This window comes from Peromyscus californicus, unplaced genomic scaffold (genome assembly GCF_007827085.1).
Source record: "Peromyscus californicus insignis strain IS unplaced genomic scaffold, ASM782708v3 Scaffold_4__1_contigs__length_199733344, whole genome shotgun sequence".
NCBI classification, from domain to species: Eukaryota; Metazoa; Chordata; class Mammalia; order Rodentia; family Cricetidae; genus Peromyscus; species Peromyscus californicus.
Window position 1 is genome coordinate 109467820 of NW_026294562.1, and position 24957 is coordinate 109492776.

Genomic DNA, 24957 nt, shown 5'->3' on the forward strand with positions numbered 1-24957 from the left:
TCACAAAGACAGAAGCAGCAAGCACAGGGCCTACACGGGTCTGCACCAGGGACTCTGTAAATATCTTAGGGCTATTAACTTAGTATTTTTATGGGACTCTTGACTGTGCAAAGTGGGTCTCTGATTCTTGTGCCTGCTCTTGGGACTCTTTTTCTTCTGTTGGGTTGCCGTGTCCAACTTAGCTATGATCTTTGTTTGATATGATCTTTAATATAATCTTTGTTTCATCTTATATTTTATTTTGTCATGTTTGGTTGTTGTCTCTTTGAAGCCTGTTCTTTTCTAATGAGAGATGGAAAAGGAGCGGATCCAGAGGAAGGGAAGGTTGGGATTAACTGAGAGGAGTGGAGTGAGGGGAAACTATAATCAGGATATATTATATGAGTAAATAATCTATTTTCAATAAGAGGGGAAAAAGAATAACTGTCTAGAAACCACTGTCCAATGGAATACCACACATTTGAGAATATTTGAGCAGCACAAACTGATGTTAAGAATTTTTTTTAAAAGCACACAAAGTTGGGGGAATAGAGAAGATGTAGTAGATCTGGAAAGAATTAGGATGAGTGATTGTGATCAAAACACACTGTACTAAAATTCTCAAGAAATTAAAAAATCTTTTTCAGAAGAATAAGGACCTGGGAGTGAGAAAATCCAGTATACAAATCACAACTATTCCACTTGTGAACTAGGTGTCTTCTATAAGTTAACTTCTTTTACTTTCACTTCTTTTGTTTTGTTGTTGTCCTTTTGTTTTTCACTTATCCAGTGTTTGTGTGTGTGTGTGTGTGTGTGTGTGTGTGTGTGTGTGTGTGTGTGTGTTCATGTATGTGGAGGCCAGAGATTGACATTAGGTGCCCTTCTCAACTAGTTTCCCATCTTACTTTTGGGACAGTATCTCTCATTGAACCTGGAGCTCACCAAATATCTACACTGGCTGAACACCACACCCTAAGGATCTACTTGTCTCTACCTCCCCATAATGAGGATGGGCACTTCACCATGCCCAATTTCTTACATGGATGGTGGAGAGATTAACTCAGGTCTTCATGTTTGTACAACTGAACAATCTCAACAACCCCTGTGCCTTCATCAATCCATTCCCACGAGTACCTACTTCATGTGTCAGCTACGAATTTTAAATGCATATGTTATACAGTTTTGCTGCATCATAAATTCTCAATAAATCTTATAAATGTGTTCAAAAGAGAGGGTCCAAGAAGAATGAGAAAAATTACTCCACTACTATATTTAAACAGATGCCTCATCAAGATCAATGAAAATGAGAGAACTGTTGCTGCCAAGTTGATTATCTTAACTCCCAACTGGGGATGCCAACAATGTTGCCAGTAGCAACAACCAGTTCTTTTCCAAGCTGTCTAGAGTCTAGTAAGAGCTGATGTCACTATCCCCTTATGACTGCTCACAATTAAAGGGGCCTTTGAGTCACCTCCTCAGACAAACCAGTGAGTAAAGAATTGTAGATGCAGACTCCCAGTTATTCAGAAATCCTAAATCACAACTACAGATGGGACAAGGTCAGAACTCAGAGGTGTATGGACATAACTACCTTTTGATCAAATGCCCTGGATATGAGATGACTCCATGTACAAGAACTACAAAAATAATAAAAATTCTTGTTCTTTTTATTCTCATTAGAAATATTTTCTAGATGTTTTAGTAACCTATTGAGCAATAAATAACTAAAGAAGAAGGCTTAAGAGATGGTTTGACATTTAAGACTCTTAAGAACCTAGGCATGATTCACTATGTGCTCACAACATCTGTAACTCCAATTGCATGGGATTTGTTGACTCTTCTGACCTCCGTGGATTCCTGTATACATTAAGGCATAGAGAGACACATTAAAAAAATAAGTAAGTAAATAAATATTTTTAGAAGAATTTATAGGGAGGATCATACAAGCCAACTCTGACCAAAGCTGAGAAATGCAAATACAAGCAGAACAAAGAACGACCATGCCTCTTACCTTGGAAACAAAAGAAAGAGCTGCTGTTCACATGGGACAATGCCCATTCACCCAAAGTGGACATCAGGGGAAGCCAGCTCCTCTTGCTAACTGTTCTTCCCAGCCCTTCTGCTCATAGAGTGTAGCTTTCCAAAGTACTAAGAACTTGATTCTCGAGTGGGAGAAGTAAGTGTTGAGGAGAAATATGTACCTCAATCCCTGCAGTCTAACCAGCTCTGTCTTCACCCTGGTTTTCAGGTGATCCAGCCACTTTCAGCCTTGGGTACTTAATTCAGGCCCATATTTACCTTGCTTTCACCAGAAGATCTACAGATTGTGGAGACAAGGCTCATCTGAAAGAAAATGCAGCAATTTTAACCTGCAGTTCTTATGAATAATAAATACCCAGGCTCATGCTGTGGTAGGGTCCTGAGTAGAAACCTGAGCCAAGAGGCAGGCATAGTTTCCTTTATAGCTTTTAAATATTTAGATACATGGTATGTGGACCTCCATTTGTTTAGTCTTGCCCTGTAAATGTTAAAGGAAAGTACTCACTGAAGACACCCTTTCTTGGATGCACTGTTAAGGACTGATTCTGGACCACCAATGACTGTATACCTGAAACAAGAAGAAAACGAGTGTGAGATGCTGATGGTTTTCTCAGGCCAATATGAGCCATCTCCATTTAAAGGCTACCCTTTGAAACAATCATCTTGCTATTTACAGCAGTAAGCCTTCCCTTTGTTGGCAGACAGATTAGAGTTGCTGTCTTTGTCTTTATTGACCCTGTATGAGGACATGTGGATGCGTATCATCTGCAGAGGAAGTAAGTCAACTATCAAGATCAAAATCTACTTGGAGGTAGCCAGGACATAAATTCATACTGAAACAATTTCGACAGCTTTGTTTACATGATCAAATCTATTTTCTTTCTAAGTATAAGTTAGCTTTAGGAGAAATACCAGGGGATATTAATATACACGCTCAAAAACAAATGCTGACAGCGGGCAGTGGGGGAAGAGAGAAACAAATCAATACATCTAAAATAAATACCTACCTTGAAGCTGCAAAAAGTCTGTGACTGTCAGTGTAATTGTTTGGTCAATGCAGCACAATCCAGACAACTTAACTGTCGGAAATTATTCTTCAAGAAGGTCATTCCGAAAATGAGATCCTGCCAGTAGGCTGAACAACCCTTCAAGCTGCAGTTACTTAGGTGAGTTCCAAAAGAAGATCAGAGTGGAACCAGATATGAGAAGGTAATTGGCCAAGATCCAGAGATGTAATTGGCCAAGACAGAAAGAACACTTGTAGAGAAAAAAAAATGTGAATTTGAGAACATTGTTCAAAATAATTTTCATGAGTTTTGTCCTAATAAAGGGCTTTTAATGATTATTTTAATGAGGCTGTTTTGCTTTAGTTTTCCTCAGTTTGACAGCTTTTTTAATCCAAAATAAAAGATTAGTGAATGTGCTGGGTTCTGGTATCAGACATAAATAACATGAGCCCCTAACTTCAGGGACTCCCTAGTCTATTCAGAAATGAAGCTAACACATCCATAAGCAATTAGACTCTAATTATTAGAGAGATAAGAGTCTGTTTTACTCCAAAGTAAGGGCATTGTATTAGTTCCTTTACATGTGGCTATGAGAAAATACCAAAAGGACACAACTGAGGAAAAGTTTATTTTGGCTCACAGAAGATACAATCCATCATAGTTGGGAAGGCATGCCAGCAGGAGCTTCAGGAAGTTGCTTATTGTCATAAAGCAGAGAAAGAGAGATACATGGAGGTCCTCGGTTCCTTTCCTCCTTTTTATTCCATTTAGGATTCCAGACCATGGAACAGTGCCACCCACAGTTAAGGCGGGACTTCTCATTTCAATTAACCTAATCTAAAAATGCTCTCAGATATACCAAGATATTTGTCTCCTAAGAGAACATGTCAAGTTGATAGTCAATATTAACTACCACAGGGTTCTGAATTGATCTAGAGTCTCATCATATTATAATATGATCATATTATATATTATATAATCATATTATATAATATTATACCATTAGTATATTATTATATTTTCATATATAATATATAAGTATATTATATTCTCATCATATTATAATATGGTTACCATATTATAATACCATATTGATCTAAGTATTTTTATGTTGCAGTATGATCAACCAGCCCTCCTCTCTCCATCTCAAACAAGAGCTTTTATCAGAAAGAGACAGAGAAATTAAAACTTTAATCAGAACTAACAAATCAAGTTGATACCACCCCTTTCCCTTAGGTATGGAAGAGACTGTTTAGTAGTAATCAGTAAGGAGAGGCAAGAAAAGCCAAATGTGGCTGAGCCCAGTCCTAAGGGAGCCTATAATTCAGAAGATCCATGATCAAACCCAGTTAACAAAGGAAATATTCTTCTTCAATGAAGAATTTGCAAAATTCTGGGTAAGTGGGTAAAAAAAATAATGTTTATGTTTGTAAGTTCTGCTTCTTCTTTGGTGACTTTGTAAGGAAAACTAGAAAGGTCCAGGTATTATCTTTATAGACACCACCTCCTGTTCAAAACGCTTTTATGACCACAGTGTCAATATACATCCAATTTGTAAACTACAAGAAAATACAAACTTGGAAATTCCAAGGTATTATCCTCCATTGTCAGAGTTTTCTAAGGTAGGGGAGCTTATGAGCCTGAGAAACTTAAAAAGGTGCTATTTGAAACAGCAGGTCACAGAAAGGTGAGTCAGTTCAGAAGCAAACATCAGGGAAAGGTTCACTTTGCTCACCTAGGCATGGTTCCCTGGGAAGGGATACCTGTGTTATCTGGAATGTCAGTCTTTATCCTCCCCTTCACTCTGATGAATCTTGGAGATGTGCTTGATTCATTAGTAAGGAATTTGTGCATGTGCCCTGAGATTCTTTTTATTATTATTTTGTTTATCTATTTTTGTTTGTTTGTTTAAAATAAATTTCCCCCTCCCTCCCCTTCTTTCAACCCCCATCTCCACCCCCATCCACTCTTCAGAGAGGGTAAGGCCTCCCTTGGGCAGTCAACAAAGTCTGGCATACCAAGTTGGGGCAGGGCCTAGCCCCTCCCCCCTACATAAAGGCTGAGCAAGATATCCCTCCATAGGAAATGGGCTCCAAAAAGCCAGTTCATTAACCTAGGGTAAGTCCTGGTCTCACTGCCAGGGGCTCCACAAACAGATCAAGCCACACAACCGTCACCCCCATTCAGAGGGCCTAGTTTGGTCCCATACAGGTTCCCCAGCTGTCAGTCCAGAGTCCATGAACTCCCCCTAGCTTAGGTCAGCTGTCTGTGGTTTTTCCCATCATGATCTTGACACCCACCCTCCTTGCTCATTTGATCTCTCCTTCCTCTCTTCAAATGATCTCAAGGAGCTAAGCCCAGTGCTTGGCTCTGGATCACTGTATCTGCTTCCATCAGTTACTGGATATAGGTTTTATGATTCCTTAAAGTTCTAAGTGTTTGGGATGGCAACAGTAGACAGGGCAAGTGGCCAATCCTCCCTGTTGTCATGAAAGCTTGAGAGGGCTGTGGTCACATGATGATTGTGATGGCTATTCTTGATTGTCAACTTTACTACATCTGAACTTAACCAAAGTTCCAAGCAGCTGGGCACCTCTGTGAGGGATTTTTTTTTTCTTGATTGTATCATCTGAGGTAAGAAGATCCACCTTAGATCTGAGCCACACTACCTGGTGTCAGTCTACATAAAGGACATGAAAGAAGGAAGAACTTGTTCTTTGCCTGCTTGTCCTCACTCCACTGGCAAATTCATTCCTTTACTGGTATTAAAGCATATGTCTTCTGATTCTGGAATATACAGAAAACCACTTGAGAGGTTCATCCTTGTGGACCAAACAACTATTGGATTCTTGGACTTTCCATCAAGATACCATTGTTGGAATAGTTAGACCACAGCCTACAAGCCCCTCTAATAAATCTGATAGATAGATAGATAGATAGATAGATAGATAGATAGATAGATAGATAGATAGATAGATAGACAGAGAGATAGACAGAGACATAGGTGGATTGATGAATGGGTGGACAGATAGCTTCATTTTATCAGTTCTGTTTCTCTAGAGAACCCTGACTACTACCAATGTTTATTGACTGGATGCTTTGTCAATTGAGACTAATTGGATAATAACAGTAGAAAATGATACTTTATTATATTAGTTAAAACTCAAGATGGTCAAAGCATGGATTGGAAATCTTCAGAACAATCTCCTTTTGTGACTGAAAAGTGAGAATCTCCTGACTCATCAATTTTTCACTGAGGTTTATGCAAATGTCAACATTTAGGATATATTCATGAAAATATCTCTTTTAACACTCCATTTACCCAATTACTAGATATGGAGATACTAGCAAGCAATCCCTGAATATGCTGGATTTGACTGTCACAAGTCATGTCATAATCAGGAGCCGTGTTATCTTGGTATCTCCCAACTGCTCACTTGTCACCACCCTAATCCCATGCTAGAAGCCACAGAAATTTGTAAGTTCTCAATTGCTAAATACTGTAGATTAGTCTGTGACTGTATTCTGCCCTTCCCTAAACTCCAGGCTTTGGTCTACTTTAAAAAATTATTTAGTATTGCTCTTCTCTGTAACCCTAGAAATCAGTGAATGAACTTTCTGAGGACCTTATATGCTTCCCACTAGTTACTGCAGGTTTCAGGAATCAGTAATTTATCAGCAGGCCATTTTCTGACTATTTCACATGCCACAAGGACATAGCCAGTTCCTGTTAGTGCTCAAGATCTCAGGATCTTGGTCAGTCCTGACCAAGTGATTTCCCAGCTAATCGACAAGTGGTAGTTTCTGCTTTTTTGCAAGAAATAATTGGCTTACTAAAATGTCAGGCAATCTGCTTCCTTAAAGACAGCAATCATGATAAGTATTCTATGTCTAGCAGTCCATTTAATGCTCATGTAAGTGAGAGGGTGTGTATATGATGTGTGTGTGTGTGTGTGTGTGTGTGTGTGTGTGTGTGTGTGTGTGTGTGCATGTGTGTGAGGTGCTGGACACTGAACATACCAGACAAGTACTCTAACAACTGTGCTTTACTCCCAGTCCTTTAGTACTATTGTTTCTATTTTATAGAGATGAAAACTCTGAGGTTCAGAGAGGTATGACATCATAATTGAAATATAAGCCTCCTAGACTTTTACAATTTTTAAATAGATGTCTAATCAATTGCTCTACTATAAATATAAAGTTTTGTGCATTTGTAAGTCTGTCTTAATCATCACAAAGAATTAATAATTAAAAATATAGATTACTTTCAATTAGGAAAAATGATAAATGTTCTTACTGCTAAAATTTCTACAAACTACTGGCATATTTATTGATGAACTATTTAAGAGTTTAGAATGTAGGTAGGGGACAGAGGTAATGGCATATTAACTGCAAACACACTCTGCCCTGAGTGATGCATGAAGAATGACTTAGAAAGGGGTAATGCTATGAAACAACAACTTTTGGGGGTGAACCACAGCTGCATTCATGCTACCTCTGAGGGAAGATTTGACAAGATAGTTATTTTGCCTTTTCTCTTTCCTAAACCTTCTACTGCACTAACCTTTTCTATATTCAAGAGACTTGTCTCTGACACAAATCGAGACAAACACAAAACCTAAATTTCAAACACAAGAGCATAAGACAAGGAGTGTGCAGAGGCATTTTCCTGGGACTGGAATGTCGTGATTATGAGATTCAGTCTTTAAGATGTAATGTGTCAGAGATGAGCACTGTATTCTATGTGGGAAGGATATCCAGGTACCCCATATTGAGTTTTATTTTGATGTGTTTGTTACTTGTGGGATCTACAAAGTACAGGCTCCTGCATAGGGATCTCCTTTGCCTAGTTTAAGGGTGATTCTCTTCCTGAGGTAATAGTTGGCCACTAAAGGTATTATTACTTTTGATGTTCTTCCTGGGGATGACACCATTGTCAAGTCATGGAAGCATCTCTGCAGCGATGTACAATTGAAACCTAAATCATGTGACCCACCACACACACACACACACACACACACACACACACACACACACTACACATATACATATGCTTCTTTCCAAATTCTATAAACAACTCTTAAATCAAAATATATTAATTTGTTTTTCTCCTAATTTAATCAAGACTTGCATTATTTAAAGAGGTTAAAAGGTGACTGCTCTGTTGATCAATGAAGGCCAATTGCAACATTACTTCTAGTGCCACCACTCTGTCATTTGGATCATCCTAATTACAAGTAGAGTTCAGAAGCTCTGTGTGACTAGAAAAATAAAATCACAACAGAAACATAAAGCTTGAATAAAAGATCCATTAGAAAAATGTGCTTTCAAATTGATGATAAATGTCTCACTCATCACTTTTATTGCCAGATTCAAATGATTAACAGATGGTTTTAGCAATTAATTTGCATTCAGCACTTAAGTACCAAGCAGTTAACATGCATCCAGTGCATTCTCTGGTACTTTCTCAATCAAATAAATGTGGGTTTAAATAATCGACACTGTTTTCCTCCCAAAGATCTGCCTTAAATTAATGTTTTTCTTCATCATACATTTCTACTTCTCCTTCTTCATCTCCTCTTTCTTCTTTACTTTTGAAATAATGTTTTAAATAGTCAAAATCCTTTTGGGCTCTCTTCCAGCACAGGGAAGTGAACAGTGAATAATTATAGCATACTGCTTTAGATATGATATGCCAAAGCCTTTGTAGATGCATGTATAGTAGTATTTCTTGAATGTACATAGTAATATTCAGTCAAGTTCAAACAGGAGAAGTAAAATGCTATGGAATGCACTTGATTTTTATATCAAAATAGCCATGGCATGAAATTCTACCTAAGCAATGGTTATGTGGTATTAAAGACCCTCATTAAATTTCTGAAACTTGGTGCTTCATTGAAAAGATATAGACAATTAATACATGTGTGTTAGGTTATTTTAATGAGTAAAGAAGGCAAAAAATACAAATTATACAGCACAACAACTTTCCCATTTCAAATGTCAATTTATATTTCAATCTGAGTGAGACCATAACTGGTGAAATATTATGGTTGGCTGTGTCTATGGGGGGCATTTTTGGAAAAGACTTGGATTTGTTCACTAGTTCAAGTAAAGAATGTGGGAGAGCATCATCTAATCCATTGAGAGGCAAAAAAAAAACAGAAAATAAAGGCAAAGAGTTCCTACTGCAATGCATCCATCTTCCTCCTCAGTCATCAGAGCTCTGAAGGACTCCAGAGATTACACCACAGGCCCCTCTGTTTCTCTGGTTCTCTGGTATCAAACTTCAAAGATTAACCTGTTAACCCCATCCCATCCCCCACCCCCTACCCCCATGCATCCTTTCTCAGGCCTCAGACTCCAGAAATTATACCACTGGCCCCTCTGATTCTCAAGCCTTCCTTCAGGCTGAATTACACTATCTACTCCCCTGGTTCTCTAGTTTGCAGACAAAAATCATGGGGCTTAAGCTCTATAATTATATGAGTCATTTTCCACAATAATCTTATCTATCTATGCCTATTGGTCTCTTGTACAGAGAACCACGACTAATACACTTATGGTGAATATTTTAAAGGCCACTGGAGTTACTTACTATGACAAGTGGCTACACCCTGCCACTTGTGTAATTCCCTCAACTAATGTTTCATACCTCTGTATGAAGAAGGTTCTAGAAGGCATCTGATACAGCTACCCATTAAAGCCATGAAAATTGATGTGGAGAGGGAGCATCTAAACTCAGTGTCCTGCTTCTTGGGCATTGATATGAATACTAGCTCACCACTGGAAGTAACATTCATTTCCATTCAAAAAAATTTTTGTAACTAATTTTTTAATTTTATGTGTATGAGTATTTTGCCTATATGTATGTCTCTGTGCCCTTGCATATCTGATGGCCAAGGGAGGCCAAAATAGGAATGAGATTCCCTGAAATTAGAATTATAAATGATTTTGAGCTACCAGGTGAATGCTGGGAGTAGAACTAGAGACCGCTGTTGTAGATTAATCTTTTTGTAAACTGTGAAGATGTATTACTCTGATTGGTTTAATAAAAAGCTGAACAGCCAACAGCTAGGCAGAATTTTCAGGGCAGAGAGGACTCTGGGAAGAAGAAGGGCAGAGATGCCATGAGATGCAAAGTCTACAGACACTATGGAGATGAAGCAATAAAGCCAGGAGACAGAAGTAAGTTAATAGAAATGGGTTAATTTTAGTTATAAAAGTTAGTTAGAAACAAGCCTAAGCTATAGAGATTAATAATAAACCTCTGATTTGGGAGTTGGTGGGTCAGAAAAATCTGCCTACAAATAGCATCCAATGTATTGCCACATAAGACATGAGAAAGCTTTTTTAAAAATGTTCCAAACACACAAAAATGGAGGCAGACTTGGCTTCCTAGTCATGCAGTCTCTCATGCGATCTGTGATACAGAAATGCATCTCCCGGCTACTGCCTTCAGGCAGCATGCCATGAGCTAAGCTGCAAGGTGGTTTTAGGTTGTGCTGGTGCAGGCAGAAAAGGTTACAGATACACAGTAAAGCAGGTTCAGATGAAAATCAAAAAACAAAACAAAACCTCTAAACAGGTTACAGTCTGTTTAACAACATGCATAGGCTTAAGGAAAAAAATGAGAAAATGGGTATAGATAGTCATAGAAAAAAATAGTTGATAAATAATAAGATAAAGTCTTTAAAGAGAAAATAAAATAATATAAAGGGGATAAGCCACGTAGAGATGGAAAATACACAGGAAGTCTGGATCCTGTATGGTATTATACTTACTTTAAATTTTTTGATTGTTGATGAGCAAACAATAGCTGCTGAGAGACACAGGATAATGGAAACTACTCAATTAAACCAACCTATATATTTTTTAAATGTCTTAACTTCAAAATTGAAGTCAAAAAATCTATTGCTTTGTAAAAGAGGTTATGCTTTTTTTTCCACACAAAAAAAGGCTGTGGATTCATTTAAGTTTAAAAAGGATCAGGTTTGACTGAGGGGGACCCCCTGAAAATCCTGGCTACAGACATAAAGAAATAAGCCTAGAAAAAATTACAAGACAGGTGATGTATGTTTTACCTGCTCAAACAGAAAACAGAACAATCATCTTTGGCTGGCTTGTGCACAAGTACACAGTCCATACTTGTGGTAATGCAAATGTGCATGTTACCTTTGGAAGTTTATGTGTTTTCAGAGCAAGGGTACCAGACACTAATGAAAACAGGTGGCCTGGGTGATCCAGCCTCTCAGAATGCCTCTGTTGCAGTTTCCTCAGAGTTCTGCATCCAGAACAGCTTCAAGGCTGCTGGCTGAGATGGGAGACCTCACAGACTATTCTAACCAGAACTTGACCATTATCCTAATTTTCTCAGTGTCCCCCAAAGATTCCAGAACTCCCAAACAACAGGAAGCAGTCTAGGAAACACAATGCCCACATTTCCAAGAGACGGGCTGAGTGGTTTTTGCTTATTCTATGGTTTGTGGATGTTTGTCATTGTTTAGGGGGCATATAGGAATATAGGATAAAAAGACAACGATTAACTTTAAGTATTTTACATTAGTATAGATTTTGGCATATTGATACAAATTGAAAGTTATTTTTGTTATACTCAATGTATGTTTCTACATTTGTTTGGGGTACTGTGTTTATGCATCTCATTTTAAAATGTAATATATAATTAAGAAATGCAGGTTAGTAGTCATCTATAACAATCAAACATAGTCATATTAGATATGTTTTCAAGGCCATACAAAGATATATTTTAGATAGATAGATGATCTTCAAACACTTCAAAGACCTACAGAATATGGCATTTAAAATGTTTTAATAACATAAGTCTTTGAATGACAATGAGATATGTCTGCTCCTGGTTGCACCAATTTACTTTAAAAAAGGATGATGGGCATTGAAGAACCTCTAATTGGAGTTTACCTTCTTTATGGCAAAAGCTATCCATTCATGCAAAAAAAACTGCTCTTGTCTTGACTGTTGACAATATGCTGTCCGAACTGGACAAGCAGGACACAAAGGGAAAAGACTGTTAAACTTTGCCAAGATAAGGTGGGATAGTCCTTCAAAATTTCTGCTTCACATAAGAGTCTGCCAGATATTATATACCTGTAGACTGAAGATTGGATGCCCCAATGTTGCAGAAGAACTTTGGGTGACTGTCCAGGAAGCCAGATGCTTCTGTCATTTCTATAGTTTTGGAAGTTGCTTATACTGCACTTCCTGTTTACTCAGGTAATATTATCTCCTTCTGGGGTCTTTGATGGAGTTGAAGACTAGGTAGGTATAGTTGTAGTTTTCCTTAGTTATGATAGAAGGTAAATTCAATACAGAGCTTTGGACTCATCAAAATAGAATAAATAATGTAGTATTTTCTCAAAATATGCCAAATACAAATGGACTCAACATTATAAATGCAATTTTTACCTGAAAATTTTCTTATTGTATATAGTTTTACTGTTAGAGTTAAAGTCTTTCCTTTTTATTTAAAGAAAAAGAGGGAAATGTAGACTAATCTTTTTGTACACTGTGAAGATGCAATACTCTGGTTTAATAAAAAGCTGATCAGCCAATGGTTAGGCAGGATTTTCAGGACAGGGAGGACTCTGGGAAGAAGAAGGGCAGAGATGCCATGTGACACAGAACAAGCTATATGGGCACTATAGAGATGAGGTAATAAAGCCATGGGCAGAAAGTAAATTAATAGAAATTGGTTAATTTAAGTTATAAGAGCTAGTTAGAAACAAGCCTAAGCTGTTGGCTGAGCTTTCATAATTAATAATAAGTCTCTGTGTTGTGATTTGGGAGCTGACTGGCAGGACAGAGAAAGACTTGCTATAGCCCTCTCCAAGAGAACTATTGAGCCATCCCTCCAGCTCCTCAAAATATTTTAAAATTTTTAAAATTTATTTGGTGTCCAGGCACATACACTCATGTGGAGGTTAGACATCAACATATAGGGAGTCAGTGTCCTCCACTATGTGAGTCTCAGCAATCAAACTCAGGTGGTAGAGCCTGGCAATGCATATCTGTACCCATTGAGCCATCTAACTGGTCCCTCAAAACAGTTTTTTTTTCTTTATCTTGGAACTCTCTGCACATGGAAAATATTGTGACTGCCTAGTCTGTTTTGCCTTTGGGTCTGCAGAATGCTAAAAAGGCAGCTTTTAACACACCATTACACAATGTCTCGTGCTAGCGCTTCCATCTTCAAGAATAAAGAACTTGCCCCCAAATGTCAGAGGTCTGTTGATAGTCTTCAACTATCAAGAGATGCCTCAACTGATGAATCCCCCACTTTACAACCCTTGTCCAAACAACTCCAGTCACCCTACAGGAGACAGACTTATTCAATGACCTCCTGTGAAGCCACTAAGTTTTAGTTGTGTGTCCCTTATGTTAAATAATTTACTACATGTATTCTTCTACTTTAAATGGTCTCTAGATTACAAATCATACCTAACACAACATAATGGTATGTAAGCAGTTGTGTTATTTAAGGAATGATGACAATAAAAGGTCAGTATGGATATAGTTTTTAAAATATTTTTAATCTACAGTTCAGTAAACCCACAACTTAGATACAGAGACCATGTACATCCAACTGTGTGTACAATGTCTGATTAGCATGAAGATAAAGGCCCAGCATCCTTCATCCCAAGGCCGACAATTTAGGAGGCCATCTCAACTTTAGACCTCCCAGGGGTGTGAAGAGACCTTTATCAACTGTGCTTCATAGTCAAAGTTCTCTTTCTGTTATCTCATTTCTTTTTGTTCCGTTCCCTAAATGACCCACAGGGCAGTCTTTAATGGCCTAGCCTGCTGGCATCTGGTACAACAGATGGAAGATTCTCTAATGAGAATCTCACCGACAAAAGGAAAAGCCTAAAGATAGTGATAGCAAGGGCCCCTTGATGAAAGTTTAAGTAGACATCTTTCTAATAAAGCTCACAGGAAGCCCTACCCAAATGCACAGAGTTTGTAATTAGAGGTTGTTTTTAATTGCTCACTCTTACATGTTAATGATCAACAACAATCATCAAACATATGAAACAGAAAAATAAAAGACAGACACTAAGGCTTATAAAAATCAACAGCTTATTATGGAAATGATCCATACCTGAAGATAAAACCAGAATAAAAAAATCAGTATATGTGAAAAGATAAAAGAAGTCACTGCATCCATTAAAAAGGGATATTAAAAATAAAGGAGGTGGACATGTGGTGCATGCCTTTAATCCCAACACTTGGGAGGCAGAGGAAGGAAGAGCTTTGTGAGTTCCAGGACATCTGTGACTACATAGAAAAACCCTGTCTCCAAAAAATAAAAAAAATGAAGAAGACAATGATGACCATGAAAATGGCAAATAATTTTGCTAAAAATATACATGTATAATAAAAATGAAAGTAAAGGGAAGGTTGGAGCAATGGCCCAGCAGGTAAAAATACTGATTTATTTTTTAGAAGACCTAGGTTCAATCACCAGCACCCACATGGCAGCTCACAACTGTCTGTAACTCCAGCCCAAGGGACCACACCTTCTTCTGGCTTCTGCAGGCACTGCACGTAACATGGTGCACAGATATACATGCAGAGAAAACACCCATACACACTAAATAACAAAATATTTTTAAATAAAATGAAATGGAATGATTAAACATTATAACAATTAGAAATTTTGAAAGATGGTGACAGTAATTTTAACATCTCAGTTCAGGATTAGAACACAAAGTTGGGGGTCTATGTCAAAAGGCAAGAGAGAAAGAGAATAATCAAAAATCAAAAGCCTTTCTGATTTAGCATAAGCACAAATATTAGGAGTTCTGGAGTGGGAGAATAACATGCATGAAGGACACTCTAGAACTAGAGAACATTTCAAAAACATAGTTTTTATATTTTTAAGGTGTCACTAAAATGGTTAAAAATGGACCAATACCAAATAAAATCAACAAGAAATCTCAGAGCTCTGAGAATAAAGAAGCACTAAAGGTCCTTCCCAAGTTTCATATATAAATACCCTAAAGGGCATGTACACGTTTCTTTCAAGGAAAAACAGTGTGCTGGAGAGTTTTATGTCAACTTGACACAAGCTAAAGTCATCTGAGAGCCAGGACCCTCGATTAAGAAAAAAAAACCCATCCAACGACTCAGGGATCTGGATGCAGAGATCCATGGCTAGGCCCCGGGTGGAGCTCTGGGAGTCCAATTAGCGAGAAAGAAGAGGGTTTATATGAGGGAGAATTGTTGAGACCAAGGTTGGATAAAGCACAGGGACAAATAGTCAAATGAATGGAAACACATGAACTATGAACCAATGGCTGAGGGGTCCCCAACTGGATCAGGCCCTCTGAATGGGTGAGACAGTTGATTGGCTTGATCTGTTTGGGAGGCACCCAAGCAGTGGGACCGGGTCCTGTGCTCATTGCATGAGTTGGCTGTTTGAAACCTAAGGCCTATGCAGGGTCGCTTGGCTCGGCCTGGGAGGAGGGGACTGGACCTGCCTGGACTGAGTCTACCAGGTTGATCTCAGTCCTCGGGGGAGGCTTCGCCCTGGAGGAGGTGGAAATGGGGGGTGGGCTGGGGGAAGGTGAGGGGGGCCGGAAGGGGGAGAACAAGGGAATCCGTGGCTGATATGTAGAACTGAATTGTATTGCAAAATTTAAAAAAAAAAAAGTGATTAAAAAAAAAAGAAAATGCTTACATAAAATTAGGCAGTAGGCAAGCCTGCAAAGTATTGTCTTAACTAGTGATTGATGGGGTCCAGCCCATTGTAGGCTTTTCAGTCCCTGAGCTCAAGAACTTGGGTCTCTGAGGCTTCCTCCATGATGAAATACCTTTTGTTCTTGAACTGGAAGTTGAAGCGCCCATTGTGGGTGGTACTATTCCTGGACTAATAGTCCTTGGTTCTATAAGAAAGCAGGCTGAGAAAACCATGGGGAACAAGCCAGTAAGCAGCACTCCACCATAGCCACTGAAACAGCTCCTGTCTCCAGGGTCTTGCCCTGCTTGAATTGCTGTCCTGACTTCCTTTAATAATGAACTATGATGTGGAAGCATAAACTAATTAAACCCTTTCTTCCCCCAGGTTGCTTTACTCATGGTGTTTCATCAAAGCTACGACAATCCTAAGATAGAAAGACCTCTCAGGAAAGCTATAACAGAGCATCAGCTTGAGTCTATTGGGAGAGTTATTTCCCATGGAGAATTCTACACCCTACCTACCATTAAAATAAACCTTGAACAAGCTGTGTCAGACCCTGGCTATCTTAGTTAGGATTTTATTGATGTGAAGAGACACTATGACCATGGCAACTCTTATAAAGGAAAAGCATATCATTGGAGCTAGCTTACAGTTTAAAGATTTAATCCATTATTGTCATGGTGGGTGGCATGGCTGCATGCAGGCAGACACGGTGCTGGAGAAGGAGTTGAGAATTCTACATCTTGATCTGCAGGCAGCAGAAGCAACTGTGGATTACACTGAGCATAGCTTGAGCAAAGGACACCTCAAAGCCCACCCCCACAGTGACACACTTCCTCCAACAAGGCCACAACAACTCCAAAGAGGCCACACCTCCTAATAACACCACTTCCTTTGGGGGCTATTTTCTTTCAAACCACCACACTGACCAAGGAATTGTTGGTTTCCCTGAGGCTTGCTGAAACCCTAAGCTCCTTCCTGGGTTGAAACTCTAGGCCCATCCCTTTCACTGCCATTGCCTAACTCAAGTCACTCATTATCATCCGAATCCTGATACCCAAAGCAAGGCAGTTTCTAAAGATGAAACAGCCTGTCTGAACAAACAATTCCAAGATGCAGCTGCATTTAACTTCCCCATTCTCCAAAGCCCATATACAAATTCCAAGTATTCCCTCTAGTAAGTTTCGCTTTTACAGTGGGAGTGTCTGCCCCTCACTGTTTGAAATAAACAGTCTCTTCCCTTGAGGTCAGACTAGTCTCTTCCTGCCTTCTGTCTCTTTATGCAGCCTTGGAAATCTAACACTTACCAAGTCCCCTCTAGCACAGGCTGTAATTAATACTAATCTACTTTCATCTATTATGTGTGAAGTTGGAAAAAACTTATTTGGCATTCAATGCTTCAAATTATTTCCTTCCGATACACTTTTCTTTATGCAGCCTTTACAGAACATATGAGTTTTGAAGAATACAATAACAAGAAGAGAAATCAATGCATGATTACATATATGCCTCCCATACCTAGAAACCAAGGAGATCTCCAGGGTGGTAGAGGAAGAAATCCCAGATGACTACTCATAGCAAGCATGGACTTCATAAGATGAGAGTCTGAAGTGAACATCTTTAAGACAAAAACTGATAGAAACACCTGATGTATTTTAATATGTCAGGAAGGATATTTACTCAGTTTGGTGTGATTGAGAGATGAAATTATAAATATTTAAAATTTAAACAAGTAAAAACTAAAACTAAAACCTTTACTAACTACACACAAAACAATAACCAGTTTGACAGGAAAGGAAGGTTATTTTTGTTCTTTACCTCTGAAGAAAAGTTGGCATAGTAATAATTTAAAAAAAGACTGAAGGGCTAAAGGGGGGTGTGTGTGTGTGTGTGTGTGTGTGTGTGTGTGTGTGTGTGTGTGTGTGTGTGCCAGAAAAGAGATATGTAAAAGAGACCTAAAGTCTCATGCTATAAGAAACCTCAGAAGTTATCTTCAGGCAGGAGATCCTGGGATGTTGACAGTATGGTTCATGACAAGACCAAAGGCATGCGCTTCAACTTCCGGTTCAAGTGCAAAAGCTATTTCATCATGGAGGAAGCCTCAGAGACCCAAGTCCTTGAGCTCAGGGCCTGAAAAGTCTACAGTTCTAAATTGAAGACAGGAAATTAGTGTTCCCCAGTTTCCAGAGGGAAGATTTGTTCTCTCTGAGTCACCAGCAATTGGGTGGCACCCACTCACATTAGAGGTAACTCTTCCCCATGTAGCCACTCCAAAGCAAATGCTGCCTGGTGTGTGAACACCGTCAAAGACATAGCCAAAGTGCGTTTGGGTTTTGATCCTTAATCCAGTCAAGTTCTCACTTAAATTTAGCCATTACAAATGGTTTCCGCCCAAACCTAGCATGTTTTCAGGGTCAACATCTCAATCCATGTCATTGTCATGCACCCAAAAGATGAAATCAGAAATCTGTGACTCATCCTCTGTACCTCCAACTCTCTTCCTGTCAATCCACATCCTGCCAATAGCAGAGTCTTTTGATTTAGCCATCTGTATTGATAGAAAGTACTTCTCTCCATTCACACTAGTATAATCCACAGGTCTTTTTACAGGCTGCTGTGTTCTTTTCTTTCCTCATCTTTTTTGCTGATTTCTAATCACCATGGAGGTCTGTTTATTCATCACAACTACAAACACATACTGTTTGGTGAAGGAAATGCAAATCAAGAGAGCAAAAACATAATGCCTCATATCTACTACATGGGCTACTATCAAAAGTGCAATACAAGACCAGGTGGTGATGGTACACACCTTTAATTCCAGCACTCAGGAGGCAGAGGTGGGCAGATCTCTATGAGTCTGAAGCCAGTCTGGTCTACAGAGTGGGTTCCAGAGCAGCCAATGATACACCCAGAGAAACCCTGCCTCAAAAAAAAAAAAAAAAAAAAGTACAGTACATACATGCTAGTGGGGTCATGAAGAAATGAGAGAACATTGTATAGTGCTAGTGGCAAGGTTAATTTGTGCACCTATTATGGTTCAAAAAACTAAAAATAAGCTATCATACTATCATAATGATCCAGCCATTCCACTACTGGATATAAATACAGAGAAAATGAAATTGAGTCTGTAAAAGAGACACCAGCTCTCCCATGTTCATTGAAGCTTTATTCATGGCAGGCAAGGTCTAGAAACACTTTAAGTGTCCATTGATAGATGAATGGATAAAGAATGTATAATTACACAACTGAATAATAATCAGCCACAAAAAGGAAACCCTGCCACTTGTGATATAATAGATAAACTTGGAGGAGTTTATGTCAGGTAAAATAAGCTTGGTAGAAAAAGACAAATGCCTTGTGGTCACTCTCATATGTGGACTCTTAAAAAGTTGATTTCATGGAAGCAGACAGCAGAATGATGGTTACTAGGAATCAGGTAGCTGGTGAGGGGGTTTCTAAAGATGTTAATCAAAAGATAAAATTTCCATTAGGAGGAATAAGTTCTACACAGCTGTTGTACAATGTGATCTATGGCTAGTAGTTAGTAATTATATTGTGTTCTTCAAAAAGGCTAAGAGAGTGGATGCGAAATATTCTTAGCACAAAAATGGTAACTATTTAAGGTAATGCACACATTAATTGTCTAGATATAATCATTCTATATGTATACATATTTCAAAACATCCTGTTATATACATTGGACACACAGTTTTACCTATAATTTTTTTAACAAAATACAATGAAATATCATAAACTAGTGATAAAAAGAAATATTAGCAAAACATCTCTAGAAGTATCAACAAAAAGTCTTTTTTGGTCCACTCCAGGCTAGGTTTAGAATACTCTAGGATATTCTTATTACTGCAATTGCCATTTAAACCATTATGTTTAAATATTAATTGCTATATTATTAGCTATATAATGACTAGCTCCCAAATGCAAATATGAGCCTCCAAAGGACATGAATAAAATGTTTTATTTAACACTATAGATACATATACAAAACAAATATTTATTTAATGAATAAATGAACAAATTAATAAAATAATTTGGTGTTCTTACTTCCCATCATCTTATTTTGTTAATTTTTTGTTGAGAAATAAGGCCTTTTGCCATAATAATACAACAAAAGTAGTCATGAGATAGTGACATTACCAAGAAAAAGCTTAGCTTGCCTCTGGGGTGAGGGAGTAAATCCAAGAGGTAGAGCATTTTAGTAACCTCAAACACATCCTTTAAAAATGTAAAAAGATGAGCTATACAAAAGAGATTTCTGGGGAACCATGGAAGACTGAGATGAACCCAAAGAGAAACAAACGAATATTTGACACCATGCACCAGACTGAGGACAGGAATTATGGTGGGCTACAGATAAGACTGGGCTATTTAAGTAATGAACTATACAACCCAAGCCTTTCCAAATGTTCTGTGCATTATTCCAGAAGCATATATGATTTTTATAGCCTCCTTAGCCAGGAGAACTTCAAGTCTGGGTCCAGTTTCCCTATCTCATAATTCCAGAAATGCTAAATAATTGTTCCCCCCAGGTGAACAGCATTTTGCCTCCAAAACTGAATATACTACCCTTTGGACAACAATGCCTGCTCTCTGTAGATCTAAATTCAAACATCATTCAGAGCCAGCTCAAACACTGGACCTCTTCTGAGGATTCCCCCCAGGTCTTCCAGGCAAAGCCAGTTTTGCTCTGGTTCCAAGACCACACAGTGTCAAACTGATTCTTTTTCCAGTGATTGGTGCCAGTTTGTGCTAGTTATAATAGTGTGGTTATTTTTTCACATTTTAACGTTTAATTAGCATACAAAGTATTAGATACATTATGTCATTTTCAAGTACAATTTGTTTTCCTCTGTCTTCAGTTCCCCCTCCACCTTTCTCCTTTACCTCCCTGAGTCCTACCTCCTCCTGCAATGTCTCTTCACTTTCACGTCACATGTGTCCTTTTGCCCCTGCCCCCCATCTTGTGGTGTGGTGTGGTGTGTGTGTGTGTGTGTGTGTGTGTGTGTGTGTGTGTGTGTGTGTGTGTGATTTGTGTGCATGCAGGGGGGGCCAGATGAAAATGCCCTGGAGCTGGAGTTACAGGTGGTTGTAAGCTGCCCAATGTAGTTGCTAGGAATCTCTGAAAGAACAGCTTTCTAACCACTGGCCAGACTCTGTAGCACCTCATTTCACTTTTTAAATTAAGGTATTTGGCCCACTTTTAGTTGGCTTTTGTGCAGGATGAAAGAAATAATTCCAATTTTTGTTCTTCTGTAGGGGGATACCCAGTTTTGCCAGTGCCATTTGTTAAGTAGGTGGTCTACTGTATGCTTTGCACACATTTGACGATATAAGGTAGCCATGCATTATGCGTTTACTTCTGAGACCTCTCCTTTATTCTATTGGTCTACCTGTCTTTGCTAAACCCATAGGAAGCTGCCTTTGTTACTGTAGTTCTCTAGTGTAATTTGGGGTCAGTTATTGTGATGCCTCCACCTGTGTTCTTTCCCCTTAAAATGGGTTTGTCTATTAATGATCTGTGTGTGTGTGTGTGTGTGTGTGTGTGTTCTTGGATTGTATTTCTAGTTCTTTGAATAACATCATTAGAATTTTTCTGGGAATTGTATTGACTCTATATATTTATTTTGGTAATAGAGCCATTTTAATGATGTAAATTCTACCAATCACATTTGTTTCTCTTTTATGTCACAATGTTTTCACTGTAGATATCTTTCACTTCCTTTGTTAGGTCTGTTCCTAGGTTCTCTGGGGCCTGTTTTTGTTTGGGGGATTGTTGTCTGGTTGCCTGCATTTATGTTTTGTTTGTTACTTATGGTGAATGGGATTTCTTTCTGTTTTCTTTCTCTGTGAGTTTATTATTAGCATATATGAAAGCTACTGATTGTAGTATGTTTGTTTTGTACCTTGCAACTTTACTGAAAATGTTCATTGTATCTAAGAGTTTCCTGGAAAATTCCACATATTACTTTAAAGACAGAATCATGCCATCTAGAAATAAGGGTAATTTGACCTCTTCATCTCCTATTCTTATCCCTTTTAGTTTTTTCTCTTTTTTATTATTTTAGCTAGGACTTCAAATATTTTATTTAATAAGAGTGATGAGAGTGGACATCTTTGTCTCATTCTCAGTTTTAGAAGAAATGCTCTCAGTTTTCCCCATAGTTTAGTGTTAGCTATAGATTTCATATATATGGCCATTATCACTTTGCTGTATCTCTATTTATTCCTAACTTCTCAAGAACGTTTATCATAGAAGCATGCTGAGCTTTGTCAAATGCCTTTTCTTCATCTATATGACCATGTGTGTGATTTCTGCCCTTAAATTTCTATACATAGTGTATTATATTCATGCATTTGCATACTAAACCAACTTTGCATCTCTAGATGAAACCTACTTTTTCATGCTGTATGATCTTCTTAATGTTTTCATAAATTCAGTCTGTGAATATTTGAGGACTTTTGCAACTTTGTTCATTAATTTTCTTTGCTAATATATTTACTAATGGCACATGTTTATGAGATACAGAAAGGTTTGGGTTTACAGTTGCACTATTCACAGAAGCTAAGAAATTGAACCAGCCTACATATCCATCACCAGATGAGTGGATAAAGAAAAGGTAGTAAATATAAGCCATGAGTCTTATTTAGCCATAAACAAGAATGAAATCATGACATTTGTAGGAAAATAGATAAAACTGAATGTCATTATGTTGAGTAAAATAAGCTAGCCTCAGAAATACCTCCATCTTTTATGTAATATGCAGTATCTAGGTGTGTAGGGGATGCTGTAACTAAAAAGAGGGTCATGAAAGGAAAAGAAGAGATCTTGGTGGGTTAATATAATACATGTGTCATAAAGGCAAAAATGGGGCTATTGGGGGATAAAGAAGGGAACCTGCATGAAGTAGACTGGAAGATAGAGAGGGCAGCTGGAGAAGGGAATAAATCAGAACAAAGAATTATGAAGATACCATTTTCTGTATGAAGATGCTATTGCTTTTTTGTTAGCTTTAAAACTGATTTTAAAAAGAAAACAGGATAATAAAATTCATTGCTTTGTATGTTAAATTGATTTAAAAATAAGTTTTAAATAGAACAAATTTGGATGATTAATTATAGAGCCAATTGTAGTAGTGGATATTGAAAAGAGGCTCATTTGAAAAGATGGTTTCTGTTGGATGCTTCCCTGATTCTCCAAGGTGCAGCTCCACAGAATATGAAATCACCCTGATTAACTGAATTGAATCAAAATGACTTTTAATATTTTTTATTCTGTGAAATAAAAATATAATTAAACCATTTTCCCTCTTGCCTTTCTTCCCTCCAACCCTTTCCATGCACCACCACCCACTCTTTGTTCTTTCTCCCTCTCAAATTCATGGCCTCTTTTTATTTAATGATTGTTACACACACAGGCACACACACACACACACACACACACACACACACACACACACTCCTAAACATATAGTTACAACCTGCTCTCAGCATTCCTCAGTTGCCTGTAGTTCTTTCTGTAGTGTTGAGGCCCTGGGAGATTTCCTCCTTCTGTGTTAGCATGTCTACTGATGAAACTGACTTCTTTTTAAAGATTTATTTATTTATTTATTTATTTATTTATTTATTTATTTATTTGTATGTATGTATTTTTTCTGAATGAGTTTATGTGCAGTGCATTCATGCAGGAACCCAAGGAAGCCAGAAAAGGGCATCAGATCCCCTAGAACTAGGATTACAGTTATTTATGAGCCACCTGAACCGGGATTGTCTGCAAAACCATTAAGTGCTCATAAGAGCTGAGCTGTCTCTGAAGCCCCTACCTAAATTTAGCTCTTAATGCAACTGACTCTACAACACTCAGGCAACTCCAGTAAAGATACCAATAAAACAGGTGACAGTGGCATAGAGATAAAGGAAAACTAGCTAATGCTCTGTCTTTCTACAAAGAATTATTAAACATATACATTGAGCTGGGGCTATGGAGATGTTAAGCTTGGTTCCTTCCCTCAAGCCGTATCTAACAAAAACACATGATTCTCCAGTCACCCACAATTCATGCAATGATAATCCACATGGGTTTGTATTTCCAACTCTTTGCTTTCATTCATCCAGAATTCCACTGTTCAAACATCTACTCACCTTCTGAGCTACCATGTGGTGATATTTTATTTGTGCTGAAATGTGGTGATATTTTATTTATGCTTTAATAAATAAAGCTTGCCTAGAGATCAGAGGAAAAAGCAAGCCATTTTAAGTAAACAAAGAAGTCAGGCAATGGTAGCACACACCCTTACTACTATCACTTGACAGACAGGGATCTGTCTGGATCTCTGTGAGTTCAAGGCCACACTGGAAACAAAGCCAGGCGTGGTGGCACATGCCTTAAATTCCAAAACTAGTTAACCATGGAGGTATGGAGGTCTAATGTAGCTGGGCGGAGAGAGCAAATCAGATGGCAGAACAGTAATGCCTGTGAGTACACAGGAAGCCGTGGCATTTAGAAGCTGCAGAGTTGGTGAGGTAAGGTTGGCTGGTGGCTTTCCCTATTTCCCTGATCTCTCTAAGGTTATCTTTTGAAATGCACTTAGATTCTGGGGAGTGATATCAGCAACATAATAGCTTTCTATCACAATCCTTCCATTTTAAAAATCAATACAAACAATTATCAACATATAAGAATTCCTTCGCAGGGATGTAAGGCTCCAGATGACATGTTATAGCACACCATTAGATAATACAGTTTGAGAACAGATGAGTGGAAATTGGCAAGAAAAAATATTTCACTTTATCTACATGACTGCTCCTCCAAGACAGAATAGCTCACTGCCAAGAAAGGTCTCTCAACCTGTGAATTTTCTTATAGAGGAAGAAATAGTTTAGTGTGTGAGTGTTTAGCTGCCCCATCCAGGAGGGGTAATGCCAAGGGACTCCATTCTTTTTCATTCCACAAAGAATGATCACAGCTGAGTGACTGAAAAAGGCTAGAAACAGGGGGAAGAGAATGTGCAGAACACACTAACCACTCCATAGATTCCATTGGGAGTCTCAGTACATGCCCTTTGGAATAGCTTTTCTGCAGAATCCCCACTTGTCTCTGAACACTCCAAAGCTCCATGCACCACTCTTTCTTCAAGGCGGCTTCATGACTGTGCCTCTGACCAGCTGTGTTTCACAATCAACTCAACAATCTCACTCACGGGA

At 38.3% G+C, this 24957-nt stretch overlaps 1 long non-coding RNA gene across 1 annotated transcript in view; it reads right to left on the bottom strand.

The window, feature by feature from the left end:
* Positions 1–2014: 2014 nt before the first annotated feature.
* LOC128095318 (uncharacterized) overlaps positions 2015–24957 on the bottom strand; it is a 96065-nt gene continuing 73122 nt past the window's right edge. The window contains exons 2-3 of the long non-coding RNA XR_008213214.1: positions 2525–2587; positions 2015–2322 (exon numbers count right to left, since the gene is read on the bottom strand). This is a non-coding gene — a long non-coding RNA (uncharacterized LOC128095318). The remainder of the gene's footprint in view (positions 2323–2524; positions 2588–24957) is intronic.